The sequence below is a fragment of the Spermophilus citellus genome (genome assembly GCF_964194105.1).
Source record: "Spermophilus citellus genome assembly, chromosome: 12".
NCBI classification, from domain to species: Eukaryota; Metazoa; Chordata; class Mammalia; order Rodentia; family Sciuridae; genus Spermophilus; species Spermophilus citellus.
The window spans coordinates 21148463-21162545 of record NC_138198.1 but is presented as its reverse complement, the minus strand read 5'-3'; positions in this window follow the sequence as shown (position 1 = coordinate 21162545).

The following is a 14083-nucleotide window of genomic DNA, read 5'->3' as shown; positions in this document are numbered from 1 at the left end:
GGAACTCTAAATCCAACACGGTTTGTGCTAGCTTCTTGAACCTTGACACAGTAAAGTAGTTTCACGTTCTATCTCCATGGTTTGTTTCCTCTTGATGTATCCCTAAGCACTGACTGGCGAGAAACACTTTCATGGAAAGGGGTTGCCAAGCTTCCAAAAATTACGAATCTCCAGAAATCTCAGCAAATATTTTTTCACCCAAACTGGATGATACTTTCAGGTAATGATCAGTACACTAAGGCGACTTGGTTCCCCAAATTTCGTTCTTCTATGTTGAAGCGTTCATTTCCAGTAACAGTTTGAATTTTTAGGTATCCCTCTGTTTTCTCCTATATTGATACATGTATTTGGAACTCTAAATCTAACACGGTTTGTGCTAGCTTCTTGAAACTTGACACAGTAAAGTAGTTTCACGTTCTATCTCTATGGTTTGTTTCCTCTTGATGTAGCCCTAAGCAGTGACTGGCGAGAAACATTTTCATGGAAAGGGGTTGCCCAGCTTCCAAAAATTACGAATCTCCAGAAATCTCAGCCAATATTTTTTCACCCAAACTGGATGATACTTTCAGTTAATGATCAGTACACTAAGGCGACTTGGTTCCCCAAATTTCGTTCTTCTATGTTGAAGCGTTCATTTCCAGTAACAGTTTGAATTTTTAGGTTTCATTCTGTTTTTTCCTATATTGATACATGTATTTGGAACTCTAAATCCAACACGGTTTGTGCAAGCTTCTTGAAACTTGACACAGTAAAGTAGTTTCACGTTCTATCTCAATGTTTTGTTTCCTCTTGATGTAGCCCTAAGCAGTGACTGGCAAGAAACACTTTCATGGAAAGGGGTTGCCCAGCTTCCAAAAATTACGAATCTCCAGAAATCTCAGCCAATATTTTTCCCCCAAACTGGATGATACTTTCACGTAATGATCAGTACACTAAGGCGACTTGGTTCCCCAAATTTCGTTCTTCTATGTTGAAGCATTCATTTCCAGTAACAGTTTGAATTTTTAGGTATCACTCTGTTTTCTCCTATATTGATACATGTATTTGGAACTCTAAATCTAACACGGTTTGTGCTAGCTTCTTGAAACTTGACACTGTAAAGTAGTTTCACGTTCTATCTCTCTGGTTTGTTTCCTCTTGATGTAGCCCTAAGCACTGACTGGCGAGAAACACTTTCATGGAAAGGGGTTGCCAAGCTTCCAAAAATTATGAATCTCCAGAAATCTCAGCAAATATTTTTTCACCCAAACTGGATGATACTTTCAGGTAATGATCAGTACACTAAGGCGACTTGGTTCCCCAAATTTCGTTCTTCTATGTTGAAGCGTTCATTTCCAGTAACAGTTTGAATTTTTAGGTATCACTCTGTTTTCTCCTATATTGATACATGTATTTGGAACTCTAAATCGAACACGGTTTGTGCTAGCTTCTTGAAACTTGACACAGTAAAGTAGTTTCACGTTCTATCTCTATGAATTGTTTCCGATAGATGTAGCCCTAAGCACTGACTGGCGAGAAACACTTTCATGGAAAGGGGTTGCCAAGCTTCCAAAAATTACGAATCTCCAGAAATCTCAGCAAATATTTTTTCACCCAAACTGGATGATACTTTCAGGTAATGATCAGTACACTAAGGCGACTTGGTTCCCCAAATTTCGTTCTTCTATGTTGAAGCGTTCATTTCCAGTAACAGTTTGAATTTTTAGGTTTCACTCTGTTTTCTCCTATATTGATACATGTATTTGGAACTCTAAATCCAACACGGTTTGTGCAAGCTTCTTGATACTTGACACAGTAAAGTAGTTTCACGTTCTATCTCTATGGTTTGTTTCCTCTTGATGTAGCCCTAAGCAGTGACTGGCGAGAAACACTTTCTTGGAAAGGGGTTGCCAAGCTTCCAAAAATTACGAATCTCCAGAAATCTCAGCCAATATTTTTTCACACAAACTGGATGATACTTTCAGGTAATGATCAGTACACTAAGGCGACTTGGTTCCCCAAATTTCGTTCTTCTATGTTGAAGCGTTCATTTCCAGTAACAGTTTGAATTTTTAGGTATCACTCTGTTTTCTCCTATATTGATACATGTATTTGGAACTCTAAATCTAACACGGTTTGTGCTAGCTTCTTGAAACTTGACACTGTAAAGTAGTTTCACGTTCTATCTCTATGGTTTGTTTCCTCTTGATGTAGCCCTAAGCACTGACTGGCGAGAAACACTTTTATGGAAAGGGGTTGCCAAGCTTCCAAAAATTACGAATCTCCAGAAATCTCAGCAAATATTTTTTCACCCAAACTGGATGATACTTTCAGGTAATGATCAGTACACTAAGGCGACTTGGTTCCCCAAATTTCGTTTTTCTATGTTAAAGCGTTCATTTCCAGTAACAGTTTGAATTTTTAGGTATCACTCTGTTTTCTCCTATATTGATACATGTATTTGGAACTCTAAATCCAACACGGTTTGTGCTAGCTTCTTGAAACTTGACACAGTAAAGTAGTTTCACGTTCTATCTCTATGGTTTGTTTCCTCTTGATGTAGCCCTAAGCACTGACTGGCGAGAAACACTTTCATGGACAGGGGTTGCCAAGCTTCCAAAAATTACGAATCTCCAGAAATCTCAACAAATATTTTTTCACCCAAACTGGATGATACTTTCAGGTAATGATCAGTACACTAAGGCGACTTGGTTCCCCAAATTTCGTTCTTCTATGTTGAAGCGTTCATTTCCAGTAACAGTTTGAATTTTTAGGTTTCACTCTGTTTTCTCCTATATTGATACATGTATTTGGAACTCTAAATCGAACACGGTTTGTGCAAGCTTCTTGAAACTTGACACAATAAAGTAGATTCACTTTCTCTCTATGGTTTGTTTCCTTTTGATGTAGCCCTAAGCACTGACTGGCGAGAAACACTTTCATGGAAAGGGGTTGCCAAGCTTCCAAAAATTACGAATCTCCAGAAATCTCAGCCAATATTTTTTCACCCAAACTGGATGATACTTTCAGGTAATGATCAGTACACTAAGGCGACTTGGTTCCCCAAATTTCGTTCTTCTATGTTGAAGCGTTCATTTCCAGTAACAGTTTGAATTTTTAGGTTTCACTCTGTTTTCTCCTATATTGATACATGTATTTGGAACTCTAAATCCAACACGGTTTGTGCAAGCTTCTTGAAACTTGACACAGTAAAGTAGTTTCACGTTCTATCTCTATGTTTTGTTTCCTCTTGATGTAGCCCTAAGCAGTGACTGGCGAGAAACAGTTTCATGGAAAGGGGTTGCCAAGCTTCCAAAAATTACGAATCTCCAGAAATCTCAGCATATATTTTTTCACCCAAACTGGATGATACTTTCAGGTAATGATCAGTACACTAAGGCGACTTGGTTCCCCAAATTTCGTTCTTCTATGTTGAAGCGTTCATTTCCAGTAACAGTTTGAATTTTTAGGTTTCACTCTGTTTTCTCCTATATTGATACATGTATTTGGAACTCTAAATCCAACACGGTTTGTGCTAGCTTCTTGAAACTTGACACAGTAAAGTAGTTTCACGTTCTATCTCTATGTTTTGTTTCCTCTTGATGTAGTCCTGAGAAGTGACTGGCGAGAAACACTTTCATGGAAAGGGGTTGCCAAGCTTCCAAAAATTACGAATCTCCAGAAATCTCAGCAAATATTTTTTGACCCACACTGGATGATACTTTCAGGTAATGATCAGTACACGAAGGCGACTTGGTTCCCCAAATTTCGTTCTTCTATGTTGAAGCGTTCATTTCCAGTAACAGTTTGAATTTTTAGGTATCACTCTGTTTTCTCCTATATTGATACATGTATTTGGAACTCTAAATCCAACACGGTTTGGGCTAGCTTCTTGAAACTTGACACAGTAAAGTAGTTTCACGTTCTATCTCTATGGTTTGTTTCCTCTTGATGTAGCCCTAAGCACTGACTGGCGAGAAACACTTTCATGGAAAGGGGTTGCCAAGCTTCCAAAAATTACGAATCTCCAGAAATCTCAGCCAATATTTTTTCACACAAACTGGATGATACTTTCAGGTAATGATCAGTACACTAAGGCGACTTGGTTCCCCAAATGTCGTTCTTCTATGTTGAAGCGTTCATTTCCAGTAACAGTTTGAATTTTTAGGTTTCACTCTGTTTTCTCCTATATTGAAACATGTATTTGGAACTCTAAATCCAACACGGTTTGTGCAAGCTTCTTGAAACTTGACACAGTAAAGTAGGTTCACGTTCTCTCTCTATGGTTTGTTTCCTCTTGATGTAGCCCTAAGCACTGACTGGCGAGAAACACTTTTATGGAAAGGGGTTGCCAAGCTTCCAAAAATTACGAATCTCCAGAAATCTCAGCAAATATTTTTTCACCCAAACTGGATGATACTTTCAGGTAATTATCAGTACACTAAGGCGACTTGGTTCCCCAAATTTCGTTCTTCTATGTTGAAGCGTTCATTTCCAGTAACAGTTTGAATTTTTAGGTATCACTCTGTTTTCTCCTATATTGATACATGTATTTGGAACTCTAAATCCAACACGGTTTGTGCTAGCTTCTTGAAACTTGACACAGTAAAGTAGTTTCACGTTCTATCTCTATGGTTTGTTTCCTCTTGATGTAGCCCTAAGCACTGACTGGCGAGAAACACTTTCATGGAAAGGGGTTGCCAAGCTTCCAATAATTACGAATCTCCAGAAATCTCAGCAAATATTTTTTCACCCAAACTGGATGATACTTTCAGGTAATGATCAGTACACTAAGGCGACTTGGTTCCCCAAATTTCGTTCTTCTATGTTGAAGCGTTCATTTCCAGTAACAGTTTGAATTTTTAGGTATCACTCTGTTTTCTCCTATATTGATACATGTATTTGGAACTCTAAATCCAACACGGTGTGTGCTAGCTTCTTGAAACTTGACACAGTAAAGTAGTTTCACGTTCTATCTCTATGGTTTGTTTCCTCTTGATGTAGCCCTAAGCAGTGACTGGCGACAAACATTTTCATGGAAAGGGGTTGCCCAGCTTCCAAAAATTACGAATCTCCAGAAATCTCAGCAAATATTTTTTCACCCAAACTGGATGATACTTTCAGGTAATGATCAGTACACTAAGGCGACTTGGTTCCCCAAATTTCGTTCTTCTATGTTGAAGCGTTCATTTCCAGTAACAGTTTGAATTTTTAGGTTTCACTCTGTTTTCTCCTATATTGATACATGTATTTGGAACTCTAAATCCAACACGGTTTGTGCTAGCTTCTTGAAACTTGACACAGTAAAGTAGTTTCACGTTCTATCTCAATGTTTTGTTTCCTCTTGATGTAGCCTTAAGCAGTGACTGGCAAGAAACACTTTCATGGAAAGGGGTTGCCCAGCTTCCAAAAATTACGAATCTCCAGAAATCTCAGCCAATATTTTTTCACCCAAACTGGATGATACTTTCACGTAATGATCAGTACACTAAGGCGACTTGGTTCCCCAAATTTCGTTCTTCTATGTTGAAGCATTCATTTCCAGTAACAGTTTGAATTTTTAGGTTTCACTCTGTTTTCTCCTATATTGATACATGTATTTGGAACTCTAAATCCAACACGATTTGTGCAAGCTTCTTGAAACTTGACACAGTAAATTAGTTTCACGTTCTCTCTCTATGGTTTGTTTCCTCTTGATGTATCCCTAAGCAGTGACTGGCGAGAAACACTTTCATGGAAAGGGGTTGCCAAGCTTCCAAAAATTACGAATCTTCAGAAATCTCAGCATATATTTTTTCACCCAAACTGGATGATACTTTCAGGTAATGATCAGTACACTAAGTCGACTTGGTTCCCCAAATTTCGTTCTTCTATGTTGAAGCGTTCATTTCCAGTAACAGTTTGAATTTTTAGGTTTCACTCTGTTTTCTCCTATATTGATACATGTATTTGGAACTCTAAATCGAACACGGTTTGTGCTAGCTTCTTGAAACTTGACACAGTAAAGTAGTTTCACGTTCTATCTCTATGGTTTGTTTCCTCTTGATGTAGCCCTAAGCACTGACTGGCGAGAAACACTTTCATGGAAAGGGGTTGCCAAGATTCCAAAAATTACGAATCTCCAGAAATCTCAGCAAATATTTTTTCACCCAAACTGGATGATACTTTCAGGTAATGATCAGTACACTAAGGCGACTTGGTTCCCCAAATTTCGTTCTTCTATGTTGAAGCGTTCATTTCCAGTAACAGTTTGAATTTTTAGGTTTCACTCTGTTTTCTCCTATATTGATACATGTATTTGGAACTCTAAATCCAACACGGTTTGTGCAAGCTTCTTGATACTTGACACAGTAAAGTAGTTTCACGTTCTATCTCTATGGTTTGTTTCCTCTTGATGTAGCCCTAAGCAGTGACTGGTGAGAAACACTTTCATGGAAAGGGGTTGCCAAGCTTCCAAAAATTACGAATCTCCAGAAATCTCAGCCAATATTTTTTCACCCAAACTGGATGATACTTTCAGGTAATGATCAGTACACTAATGCGACTTGGTTCCCCAAATTTCGTTCTTCTATGTTGAAGCGTTCATTTCCAGTAACAGTTTGAATTTTTAGGTATCCCTCTGTTTTCTCCTATATTGATACATGTATTTGGAACTCTAAATCCAACACGGTGTGTGCTAGCTTCTTGAAACTTGACACAGTAAAGTAGTTTCACGTTCTATCTCTATGGTTTGTTTCCTCTTGATGTAGCCCTAAGCAGTGACTGGCGAGAAACATTTTCATGGAAAGGGGTTGCCCAGCTTCCAAAAATTACAAATCTCCAGAAATCTCAGCCAATATTTTTTCACCCAAACTGGATGATACTTTCAGTTAATGATCAGTACACTAAGGCGACTTGGTTCCCCAAATTTCGTTCTTCTATGTTGAAGCGTTCATTTCCAGTAACAGTTTGAATTTTTAGGTTTCACTCTGTTTTTTCCTATATTGATACATGTATTTGGAACTCTAAATCCAACACGGTTTGTGCAAGCTTCTTGAAACTTGACACAGTAAAGTAGTTTCACGTTCTATCTCAATGTTTTGTTTCCTCTTGATGTAGCCTTAAGCAGTGACTGGCAAGAAACACTTTCATGGAAAGGGGTTGCCCAGCTTCCAAAAATTACGAATCTCCAGAAATCTCAGCCAATATTTTTTCACCCAAACTGGATGATACTTTCACGTAATGATCAGTACACTAAGGCGACTTGGTTCCCCAAATTTCGTTCTTCTATGTTGAAGCGTTCATTTCCAGTAACAGTTTGAATTTTTAGGTTTCACTCTGTTTTCTCCTATATTGATACATGTATTTGGAACTCTAAATCCAACACGATTTGTGCAAGCTTCTTGAAACTTGACACAGTAAAGTAGTTTCACGTTCTCTCTCTATGGTTTGTTTCCTCTTGATGTAGCCCTAAGCAGTGACTGGCGAGAAACACTTTCATGGAAAGGGGTTGCCAAGCTTCCAAAAATTACGAATCTCCAGAAATCTCAGCATATATTTTTTCACCCAAACTGGATGATACTTTCAGGTAATGATCAGTACACTAAGGCGACTTGGTTCCCCAAATTTCGTTCTTCTATGTTGAAGCGTTCATTTCCAGTAACAGTTTGAATTTTTAGGTTTCACTCTGTATTCTCCTATATTGATACATGTATTTGGAACTCTAAATCGAACACGGTTTGTGCTAGCTTCTTGAAACTTGACACAGTAAAGTAGTTTCACGTTCTATCTCTATGGTTTGTTTCCTCTTGATGTAGCCCTAAGCACTGACTGGCGAGAAACACTTTCATGGAAAGGGGTTGCCAAGCTTCCAAAAATTACGAATCTCCAGAAATCTCAGCAAATATTTTTTCACCCAAACTGGATGATACTTTCAGGTAATGATCAGTACACTAAGGCGACTTGGTTCCCCAAATTTCGTTCTTCTATGTTGAAGCGTTCATTTCCAGTAACAGTTTGAATTTTTAGGTTTCACTCTGTTTTCTCCTATATTGATACATGTATTTGGAACTCTAAATCCAACACGGTTTGTGCAAGCTTCTTGATACTTGACACAGTAAAGTAGTTTCACGTTCTATCTCTATGGTTTGTTTCCTCTTGATGTAGCCCTAAGCAGTGACTGGTGAGAAACACTTTCATGGAAAGGGGTTGCCAAGCTTCCAAAAATTACGAATCTCCAGAAATCTCAGCCAATATTTTTTCACCCAAACTGGATGATACTTTCAGGTAATGATCAGTACACTAAGGCGACTTGGTTCCCCAAATTTCGTTCTTCTATGTTGAAGCGTTCATTTCCAGTAACAGTTTGAATTTTTAGGTATCACTCTGTTTTCTCCTATATTGATACATGTATTTGCAACTCTAAATCTAACACGGTTTGTGCTAGCTTCTTGAAACTTGACACTGTAAAGTAGTTTCACGTTCTATCTCTATGGTTTGTTTCCTCTTGATGTAGCCCTAAGCACTGACTGGCGAGAAACACTTTTATGGAAAGGGGTTGCCAAGCTTCCAAAAATTACGAATCTCCAGAAATCTCAGCAAATATTTTTTCACCCAAACTGGATGATACTTTCAGGTAATGATCAGTACACTAAGGCGACTTGGTTCCCCAAATTTCGTTCTTCTATGTTAAAGCGTTCATTTCCAGTAACAGTTTGAATTTTTAGGTATCACTCTGTTTTCTCCTATATTGATACATGTATTTGGAACTCTAAATCCAACACGGTTTGTGCTAGCTTCTTGAAACTTGACACAGTAAAGTAGTTTCACGTTTCTCTCTATGGTTTGTTTCCTCTTGATGTAGCCCTAAGCACTGACTGGCCAGAAACACTTTCATGGACAGGGGTTGCCAAGCTTCCAAAAATTACGAATCTCCAGAAATCTCAGCAAATATTTTTTCACCCAAACTGGATGATACTTTCAGGTAATGATCAGTACACTAAGGCGACTTGGTTCCCCAAATTTCGTTCTTCTATGTTGAAGCGTTCATTTCCAGTAACAGTTTGAATTTTTAGGTTTCACTCTGTTTTCTCCTATATTGATACATGTATTTGGAACTCTAAATCGAACACGGTTTGTGCAAGCTTCTTGAAACTTGACACAGTAAAGTAGATTCACGTTCTCTCTCTATGGTTTGTTTCCTTTTGATGTAGCCCTAAGCACTGACTGGCGAGAAACACTTTCATGGAAAGGGGTTGCCAAGCTTCCAAAAATTACGAATCTCCAGGAATCTCAGCCAATATTTTTTCACCCAAACTGGATGATACTTTCAGGTAATGATCAGTACACTAAGGCGACTTGGTTCCCCAAATTTCGTTCTTCTATGTTGAAGCGTTCATTTCCAGTAACAGTTTGAATTTTTAGGTTTCACTCTGTTTTCTCCTATATTGATACATGTATTTGGAACTCTAAATCCAACACGGTTTGTGCAAGCTTCTTGAAACTTGACACAGTAAAGTAGTTTCACGTTCTATCTCAGTGTTTTGTTTCCTCTTGATGTAGCCCTAAGCAGTGACTGGCAAGAAACACTTTCATGGAAAGGGGTTGCCCAGCTTCCAAAAATTACGAATCTCCAGAAATCTCAGCCAATATTTTTTCACCCAAACTGGATGATACTTTCACGTAATGATCAGTACACTAAGGCGACTTGGTTCCCCAAATTTCGTTCTTCTATGTTGAAGCGTTCATTTCCAGTAACAGTTTGAATTTTTAGGTTTCACTCTGTTTTCTCCTATATTGATACATGTATTTGGAACTCTAAATCCAACACGATTTGTGCAAGCTTCTTGAAACTTGACACAGTAAAGTAGTTTCACGTTCTCTCTCTATGGTTTGTTTCCTCTTGATGTAGCCCTAAGCACTGACTGGCGAGAAACACTTTCATGGAAAGGGGTTGCCAAGCTTCCAAAAATTACGAATCTCCAGAAATCTCAGCATATATTTTTTCACCCAAACTGGATGATACTTTCAGGTAATGACCAGTACACTAAGGCGACTTGGTTCCCCAAATTTCGTTCTTCTATGTTGAAGCGTTCATTTCCAGTAACAGTTTGAATTTTTAGGTTTCACTCTGTTTTCTCCTATATTGATACATGTATTTGGAACTCTAAATCGAACAAGGTTTGTGCTAGCTTCTTGAAACTTGACACAGTAAAGTAGTTTCACGTTCTATCTCTATGGTTTGTTTCCTCTTGATGTAGCCCTAAGCACTGACTGGCGAGAAACACTTTCATGGAAAGGGGTTGCCAAGCTTCCAAAAATTACGAATCTCCAGAAATCTCAGCAAATATTTTTTCACCCAAACTGGATGATACTTTCAGGTAATGATCAGTACACTAAGGCGACTTGGTTCCCCAAATTTCGTTCTTCTATGTTGAAGCGTTCATTTCCAGTAACAGTTTGAATTTTTAGGTTTCACTCTGTTTTCTCCTATATTGATACATGTATTTGGAACTCTAAATCCAACACGGTTTGTGCAAGCTTCTTGATCCTTGACACAGTAAAGTAGTTTCACGTTCTATCTCTATGGTTTGTTTCCTCTTGATGTAGCCCTAAGCAGTGACTGGCGAGAAACACTTTCATGGAAAGGGGTTGCCAAGCTTCCAAAAATTACGAATCTCCAGAAATCTCAGCATATATTTTTTCACCCAAACTGGATGATACTTTCAGGTAATGATCAGTACACTAAGGCGACTTGGTTCCCCAAATTTCGTTCTTCTATTTTGAAGCGTTCATTTCCAGTAACAGTTTGAATTTTTAGGTTTCACTATGTTTTCTCCTATATTGATACATGTATTTGGAACTCTAAATCGAACACGGTTTGTGCAAGCTTCTTGAAACTTGACACAGTAAAGTAGATTCACGTTCTCTCTCTATGGTTTGTTTCCTTTTGATGTAGCCCTAAGCACTGACTGGCGAGAAACACTTTCATGGAAAGGGGTTGCCAAGCTTCCAAAAATTACGAATCTCCAGGAATCTCAGCCAATATTTTTTCACCCAAACTGGATGATACTTTCAGGTAATGATCAGTACACTAAGGCAACTTGGTTCCCCAAATTTCGTTCTTCTATGTTGAAGCGTTCATTTCCAGTAACAGTTTGAATTTTTAGGTTTCACTCTGTTTTCTCCAATATTGATACATGTATTTGGAACTCTAAATCCAACACGGTTTGTGCAAGCTTCTTGAAACTTGACACAGTAAAGTAGTTTCACGTTCTATCTCAGTGTTTTGTTTCCTCTTGATGTAGCCCTAAGCAGTGACTGGCAAGAAACACTTTCATGGAAAGGGGTTGCCCAGCTTCCAAAAATTACGAATCTCCAGAAATCTCAGCAAATATTTTTTCACCCAAACTGGATGATACTTTCACGTAATGATCAGTACACTAAGGCGACTTGGTTCCCCAAATTTCGTTCTTCTATGTTGAAGCGTTCATTTCCAGTAACAGTTTGAATTTTTAGGTTTCACTCTGTTTTCTCCTATATTGATACATGTATTTGGAACTCTAAATCCAACACGATTTGTGCAAGCTTCTTGAAACTTGACACAGTAAAGTAGTTTCACGTTCTCTCTCTATGGTTTGTTTCCTCTTGATGTAGCCCTAAGCACTGACTGGCGAGAAACACTTTCATGGAAAGGGGTTGCCAAGCTTCCAAAAATTACGAATCTCCAGAAATCTCAGCATATATTTTTTCACCCAAACTGGATGATACTTTCAGGTAATGATCAGTACACTAAGGCGACTTGGTTCCCCAAATTTCGTTCTTCTATGTTGAAGCGTTCATTTCCAGTAACAGTTTGAATTTTTAGGTTTCACTCTGTTTTCTCCTATATTGATACATGTATTTGGAACTCTAAATCGAACAAGGTTTGTGCTAGCTTCTTGAAACTTGACACAGTAAAGTAGTTTCACGTTCTATCTCTATGGTTTGTTTCCTCTTGATGTAGCCCTAAGCACTGACTGGCGAGAAACACTTTCATGGAAAGGGGTTGCCAAGCTTCCAAAAATTACGAATCTCCAGAAATCTCAGCAAATATTTTTTCACCCAAACTGGATGATACTTTCAGGTAATGATCAGTACACTAAGGCGACTTGGTTCCCCAAATTTCGTTCTTCTATGTTGAAGCGTTCATTTCCAGTAACAGTTTGAATTTTTAGGTTTCACTCTGTTTTCTCCTATATTGATACATGTATTTGGAACTCTAAATCCAACACGGTTTGTGCAAGCTTCTTGATACTTGACACAGTAAAGTAGTTTCACGTTCTATCTCTATGGTTTGTTTCCTCTTGATGTAGCCCTAAGCAGTGACTGGCGAGAAACACTTTCATGGAAAGGGGTTGCCAAGCTTCCAAAAATTACGAATCTCCAGAAATCTCAGCATATATTTTTTCACCCAAACTGGATGATACTTTCAGGTAATGATCAGTACACTAAGGCGACTTGGTTCCCCAAATTTCGTTCTTCTATGTTGAAGCGTTCATTTCCAGTAACAGTTTGAATTTTTAGGTTTCACTCTGTTTTCTCCTATATTGATACATGTATTTGGAACTCTAAATCGAACACGGTTTGTGCTAGCTTCTTGAAACTTGACACAGTAAAGTAGTTTCACGTTCTATCTCTATGGTTTGTTTCCTCTTGATGTAGCCCTAAGCACTGATTGGCGAGAAACACTTTCATGGAAAGGGGTTGCCAAGCTTCCAAAAATTACGAATCTCCAGAAATCTCAGCAAATATTTTTTCACCCAAACTGGATGATACTTTCAGGTAATGATCAGTACACTAAGGCGACTTGGTTCCCCAAATTTCGTTCTTCTATGTTGAAGCGTTCATTTCCAATAACAGTTTGAATTTTTAGGTTTCACTCTGTTTTCTCCTATATTGATACATGTATTTGGAACTCTAAATCCAACACGGTTTGTGCTAGCTTCTTGAAACTTGACACAGTAAAGTAGTTTCACGTTCTATCTCTATGGTTTGTTTCCTCTTGATGTAGCCCTAAGCACTGACTGGCGAGAAACACTTTCATGGAAAGGGGTTGCCAAGCTTCCAAAAATTACGAATCTCCAGAAATCTCAGCCAATATTTTTTCACCCAAACTGGATGATACTTTCAGGTAATGATCAGTACACTAAGGCGACTTGGTTCCCCAAATTTCGTTCTTCTATGTTGAAGCGTTCATTTCCAGTAACAGTTTGAATTTTTAGGTATCACTCTGTTTTCTCCTATATTGATACATGTATTTGGAACTATAAATCTAACACGGTTTGTGCTAGCTTCTTGAAACTTGACACAGTAAAGTAGTTTCACGTTCTATCTCTATGGTTTGTTTCCTCTTGATGTAGCCCTAAGCACTGACTGGCGAGAAACACTTTTATGAAAAGGTGTTGCCAAGCTTCCAAAAATTACGAATCTCCAGAAATCTCAGCAAATATTTTTTCACCCAAACTGGATGATACTTTCAGGTAATGATCAGTACACTAAGGCGACTTGGTTCCCCAAATTTCGTTCTTCTATGTTGAAGCGTTCATTCCCAGTAACAGTTTGAATTTTTAGGTTTCACTCTGTTTTCTCCTATATTGATACATGTATTTGGAACTCTAAATCCAACACGGTTTGTGCTAGCTTCTTGAAACTTGACACAGTAAAGTAGTTTCACGTTCTATCTCTATGGTTTGTTTCCTCTTGATGTAGCCCTAAGCACTGACTGGCGAGAAACACTTTCATGGAAAGGGGTTGCCAAGCTTCCAAAAATTACGAATCTCCAGAAATCTCAGCAAATATTTTTTCACCCAAACTGGATGATACTTTCAGGTAATGATCAGTACACTAAGGCGACTTGGTTCCCCAAATTTCGTTCTTCTATGTTGAAGCGTTCATTTCCAGTAACAGTTTGAATTTTTAGGTTTCACTCTGTTTTCTCCTATATTGATACATGTATTTGGAACTCTAAATCCAACACGGTTTGTGCAAGCTTCTTGAAACTTGACACAGTAAAGTAGTTTCACGTTCTATCTCTATGGTTTGTTTCCTCTTGATGTAGCCCTAAGCACTGACTGGCGAGAAACAC